We start from the raw sequence: 6,535 nt of genomic DNA, 5'->3' as shown, positions 1-6,535 counted from the left end.
CTTTCTTTATTCATGAGGAACATGTTGTTTCTCATTTCCTCTCGGTCATTCGAGGACATATTTTTCCTTGGATAAAAACAAGTGGATTTCAAAGTTTTCTAGGGATGGTACTTTCTCGGTATCCTCTCATTTGTGACAGTTGAGAACCTTCTAAGGTTATTTTTTTTCTTGACATTTTCTTTTTTATAAGTTCTCCCGTAGAGAATGAATTTATTCAAGAGAAAGGTGGTTGTTAACCCTGCTCAAACCTCTTGTCCTCTCTCAAGTGATTTGTTCGAGTCAACTTCTCACTTGTTGGTTACTTGTGACTTAGTTAGTTGTGTATGTCATATGATTTTTAGATGGTTGATATGTAAGGTAGTCCTTCATAGAGAACCTAGTATTCTCTTTGAGTGTTTCCTTTCTTTAGGAAATAGGACAAAGTCTATGAGTGATTTTTTTATGATTTGGCATGCTATAGGTTGGATCATTTGGAGGGTCCGAAATGATAATGTGTTTCTGCATCTTCAGAAAATATGAAAGAAGTGAAGAAAAATATATTTCTTTTGCTTGGGAATAGTTTTGGGGTAAATTAGTGGGAAACTCTTGCACCTTTATAGAATGACTTCAGAAACCTATCATTTAAATTAACCAATAGCGAAATGAGATTTTGTCATAGTTTAGAATGTTTGTGGTTTTTTACTCTTCCTTTAGTGGTCTTTGATCTAGTGTTGGTGGTTTAGTTGGCTCGAGATTTGATCATTCTTTGAGGTGAAGTTCTTAAAGGTCGGGTTTTCATGGATTTGGCCTTGTTGTGGCTTTTTTGTTTTTGACCAAGTAACTTTTTTTCATTTGTTTGTATTTTCTTAATTTTTCAGTTGTAGCTTTTGATATATATTGTGCCAAATGATCTATACTTTATTTGGCATTTCCTATATTATTAATATTATTCTACTTTTAAAAAAAGTGTTAGTTTACATAATAGATCTATGCGTTTGTTATTTTTCATGTGGTGTTTGCTCGACTCTCTTAGCAATATCCTTCTATCTTAGCATATTATGAGAGTATGGTTTGTTTGTGAGTGGTTTTTCGAGTTGTTTACAATTTTATGTATTTCTAATTTTTGTGTTTTTTAATTTAGCTAGTATATATTTTTTCCACTTTTATTTTCTCTTTTGGATATATCTATTGTAACTTTTTTACTATGCATATTTTAAATATTTTCCATTGAAATATAAAACCCTAAATACATTACCTAGTAAAATAAGGTTAAATTAGGATGAGTAAAGTCAGTGTTAGCAAATTTAATATTTAGTGTAATAAAGTTTAATAAAAACACTACTACAAATAATATATTTCATGACGATGATTTCACCTCACGTATTGAAAAATCGAGGTATAATTTTTGGACTCACCCTATTTTTTTTAATATACAATATATTTCATTGATTATTTGGAAAATCGATGGGTAGACCTATTCAGCGTACATGCTTCGAATCCCATCAATCTCAATTTATATTTTTATATAATTAAAAGTGGAACATTCTTGAATGTTTTATTTTTAATTTAAAAGTATGCTACTTTTCACCTTGATTTTCTTTCCAACTGAGGTGAGATCAGTTTGTCTGATATATATAGCTTTAGCTTGTAGCATTCAATTTCATTTATCTAAACCATAAAAATAGAACCGTAATGAAGAGCCCTAAATAAAGATAGTCATAGACACATACCATCTTCGTATATACCATCTTCAATACGAAGGTGCTCTCGTTTCTTCTTCAGAGATCTAAATCGTTTTTTTTACTTCAACTTGATAGATTTGGTACGTCAAGCATCACTACTAATATTGTTGTCATATTGTTGTTATTGTTGTTGTTATTGTTGTTTTTGTTGTTGTTATTATTGTTGTTGTGATGGTGGTGGTAGTGGTGTAGATTCAAAATCCTATAGTTTTTGTTGTTGTTTATGTTGTTGTTATTGATGTTGTTTTTCTCGTTTATGAGATCCTAAACCCTATACGTTGTTTACTCGTTGTTGTTATTGACAGTGTTATTATTTATTGACGTTGGTGTTCTTGATATTGTATTTGATGTTATTGTTGTTTTCTTGTTGTTTTTGTTTTTGTTGTTGATATTGAAATTATGTTTTTTGTGATCATTTGTGTAGCTCTCATCTTGTTCGGTCTAGTTGAGTTTGTTATATCTAATATCGATTGGTTGTTTCACTAAATCCTCTTTGAATATATAACCTAGTAAATTGATTTTTGAAATAATAATATGCAAATTATGTTGTATCTGAAACTTACCTTACACTGATTAATGATTTTCTAGCATTCTGCAACTCATCATTCATCTCACGTTGTTGATAACACGAAATTATATCGCTTTTTAAGACTTAATTCAATTAAATTATTTTATCATTTACACTAATTTATCCCATTTTATCAGATATTATGCAGTATTTCTCTTCTATTTATATCAGGTACCCATTTTGAAGCAAAAGTGAAAAAGGGAAGAAAAGGAGGTGTAAAAAGCAACAAAAAGGAGAGAAAAGGAACCAAAGGCCAAAGCCCAGCCCAAAGCGCACAAGTCACCAATGCTGTGCCTGTGACGGACGTCACAGGACGCGTGACGAGCGTCACGCGAAGGAGCCTTGTGACGGACGTCACACATAGCGTGACGAGCGTCACGCAACCCCACTACCTTTGTGGCGCAAGTATCGCCCTCAGAAGGACTTGAAGAATAACGTTAAGGAATTGGTCTCCTATATGCACGCCGTGGATATAGCCACGCTGAAGAAGGAGAGAAACGGAATGCTGCTACCAAGGCTATTATAAATAGCCGTCTCACAAACCAAAAGTTACACAGTTTTTGCACGCTCAGTTTTGCGGAAGCTCTGCCAAATTTATTTTTTCACGCCTTTGCTTATTTTTCTTCCTTTCCAGCATCGTCCATTTTATTTATTTTATTTTGCAAGCTTTGTTTTCTTTTTCCCTTGCAATTTATTTTCCCCCGTTCTTAGCTTTTAGATATTTTTCGCGTAGTAGTTTCTACACCGGAAACTACTGTGCAACTTTATACCGGATTTAACCTTACGTTATATTCGAGTTTTTTTATTTCCTTGATTTAATTTACTGTTTAATTGAAGAATCGAAGAACAAATCCTACCGGCTTGTGGTGGAGTGTTCAAGACCATTGTATTACGCATTCAGGTTCTTTAATTGTTATTTAATTTTTATGCTTTATTCTATTGTTTATTTGCATTGCCTGCCTGAAATGAGTCTGTGTATGCATGATATTAATTATTATTTAGTAAGCATGTCTGGCTAATTTGCCTAGGTATCGGTATGTAAAGTAAGCAGAAAGAGGGATCAAAACTAAGTCGGTCTATTCAAACTTAAAATTAGAATCAATCTTTTTACGGTCTTAACTTACAGGTTTAATAACAAGATTTTTTACAAAGGTAAAAGACATAAAGAAGTTGAAACCAACAGAGCGAGAGTTTGAGGTTTTAACTGGACAGTGTAAGTTAGTCATTAAATCTATCTCAGGGCGAGAGCAAGTTTTAGAATTAATTAAATTCTGACCTTTTTCCAAAAAGTATTTTTAAAGATTGAATGTGAGGACGAGAGTTAAGCATTTAGATTTAATTGTATAACCTAAGTCAACAGAGCGAAAGTTTGAGATAAGGGTGTTTAAAACGGTCAGTATTTTCTTAAAAAGAGTTTCTGCAACTTTATTGTTTTCAAAATATGATTTTTGACTTAATTATAAGTGACAGCAACATTAACATAAGATCATGGTTTCTTCAACAGAGCGAGAGTTTGAGATAAAACCTTTAACCAATAAAGTTAGTCGAAACGATTTATTTTAAAACCGAGAGACCGACAAGGAATTGATTCCCTAGTTTTGACGAACCACATACCGATATCCGTTTTATTAATATTTAATCTAGATATTAGTTTAGCTCTTAGCTCCCTTTTCCCCAAACAATCAAACATTTTCACCTTAGATTTACGTAGTAACCTTAGATAACGGTACATCGATTCATAAGTCCCTGTGGGATCGATATCTTTTAAAACTACGCGATAGAACTGTGCACTTGCAGTTTGTATCCCATTCTCGACTCGCACAGTCGAGCGATCAAGTTTTTGGCGCCGTTGCCGGGGACTTTTATTCAATCGATATCGTAACTCTTCCGTTACGCTGTAGAGACTAAGGTTTCTTTTTCCTTCTATTCTTTCTTTCGTTGATTTGTATGCCACGCACTCGCTCTCAAGGCGAACCGCTCTATTTACGAATCAACGATATCGAACTATATCTCCGAGTCTTACGACGAATTCGGGAATATCGTGCTGAAAACAATCTCCCTCCTATAAACCTTCCTGATATCAAAAACATTTTTCCTTCTTTAACCGAGATGGCAGAACCAGCTCGTGCTCTTAGAGATTACGCCGCTCCATCGCAAGATGAACCGCATTCAAGTATTGCTCCGCCCGCAATCGAAGCAAACAACTTTGAACTTAAACCTTCACTGCTGCAGGCTGTGCAACAGAACCAATTCTCTGGAAATCTTACCGAAGATCCAAACCTTCATTTATCCGTATTTGTTCAATATGCTGATACTGTTAAAGCTAATGGTGTCACTTCAGAGGCAATTCGACTTCGTCTTTTTCCTTTCTCATTAAGAGATAGCGCTAGAAGATGGCTTCAATCTCTACCTTCCAACTCAGTCACCACATGGAACGAGTTGAAGAAAGTTTTCCTTGCCCGATATTTTCCGCCAAGCAAAACAGCTATGTTAAGAGCCCAGATAAACGGATTTAAACAGAAAGACAACGAGTCTCTTTTCGAAGCATGGGAAAGATACAAAGACATGATGAGACTTTGCCCACACCATGGTTTGGAAGACTGGTTAGTAATTCACACATTTTATAATGGTCTCTTATACAATACAAGGTTAACAATAGACGCCGCTGCAGGTGGTGCATTAATGAACAAACCTTATGCTGATGCTTACCAGCTTATCGAGAGCATGGCCCAAAACCACTATCAGTGGGGAACCGAACGAACAACAGTGGAAAAACCTCAACCGAAAACTGGCATGTACGAGATAAGTAACCTTGATCACGTCAATGCAAAAGTGGATGCTTTGGTCCAGAAGATTGAAAGTTTAAATGTATCACCACCAACCGCCGTGGTTGCTATAGCTCAGAATTGCGAGGTCTGTGGAATCCAAGGCCACACTCCTGCGGAATGTCAACTCTTGACTGGAATCCAAACAGAGCAAGTAAACTATGCTCAAGGAAGCCCCTATTCGAATACCTATAACCCAAATTGGAAGAATCATCCAAACTTTTCATATAAGAGTAATAATGCTTTATACGCACCTGGACAGTCTCCGAATCAAACCCCATCTATACCTCCGGGGTACCAGAAACCAAATCCTAACAATAATACCCCTAGAAAATCCAACTTGGAAATCATGATGGAAAACTTTATAGCTTCCCAACAACAAACCAATAAAGATTTCTTAAACCAGAACATACACACTGGCGAACAACTTAAACAACTAGCAAGCAAAGTAGATGCCTTGGCTACCCATAACAAAATGTTAGAAACCCAAATATCTCAAGTAGCTCAACAACAAGCACCTACTGCTGCACCAACTGGTACATTCCCTGGACAGCCCCAACCTAATCCGAGAAGCCAAGCTCATGCAATTATATTAAGAAGTGGAACGGAAGTGGAAGGACCGTCTGATCCAAGGATAGAAAACCAAAGCCCTAAGAAATCTACTGAGGAAAGTGAACCTAAGGAAAAGGAAGAGAGTAATAAGGATACCCTAGAAAAGAAGGAACCTTATGTACCTCCACCACCTTACAAACCACCTATACCTTACCCTCAAAGGCTTGTTAAAACCAAAGATGTAGGTCAATTTAGAAAATTTGTTGATCTCCTTAAGCAATTAAACGTTACAATTCCATTTACCGAAGCTATTACGCAGATGCCCTCATATGCTAAATTCTTAAAAGAAATTCTTTCTAATAAAAGGAAACTTGAGGATAGTGAAACCGTTACACTCCCTGCCGAATGTAGCGCTATAATCCAAAACATGCCCCCTAAACTCAAGGATCCAGGTAGCTTCTCTATACCCTGTCACATAGGAAAATTTGTCATCGACAAAGCCTTATGCGATTTAGGAGCCGGAATTAGCGTTATGCCTTTATCCATATGTAAGAGACTGGAAATGGGAGAATTAAGACCGACCAAGATGTCTGTACAACTAGCAGATCGTTCCATCAAATATCCTGTAGGAATCCTTGAGAACGTTCCCGTACGCATAGGTCAGTTTTACATTCCCACTGACTTCACAATTATGGATATTAGAGAAGATGATACTACACCCATTATACTAGGAAGACCATTCTTAGCAACTGCCGGTGCAATCATAGACGTAAAACGAGGAAGACTCACCTTCGAAGTAGGTGAAGAGAAAATTGAATTCATTCTTTCCAAATTCTTGAAAGCACCTGCAATAGAAGATACATGTTACT

General features: G+C 35.9%; 1 pseudogene; it reads right to left on the bottom strand.

Moving 5' to 3' along the window:
• Window positions 1-4,783: 4,783 nt before the first annotated feature.
• On the bottom strand, window positions 4,784-4,883 carry LOC127109194 (uncharacterized; annotated as a pseudogene).
• Window positions 4,884-6,535: the final 1,652 nt, after the last annotated feature.

Source organism: Lathyrus oleraceus, chromosome 7, assembly GCF_024323335.1.
Source record: "Lathyrus oleraceus cultivar Zhongwan6 chromosome 7, CAAS_Psat_ZW6_1.0, whole genome shotgun sequence".
In the NCBI taxonomy this organism is placed as follows: Eukaryota; Viridiplantae; Streptophyta; class Magnoliopsida; order Fabales; family Fabaceae; genus Lathyrus; species Lathyrus oleraceus.
This window is presented reverse-complemented; position numbering and strand designations above follow the sequence as displayed.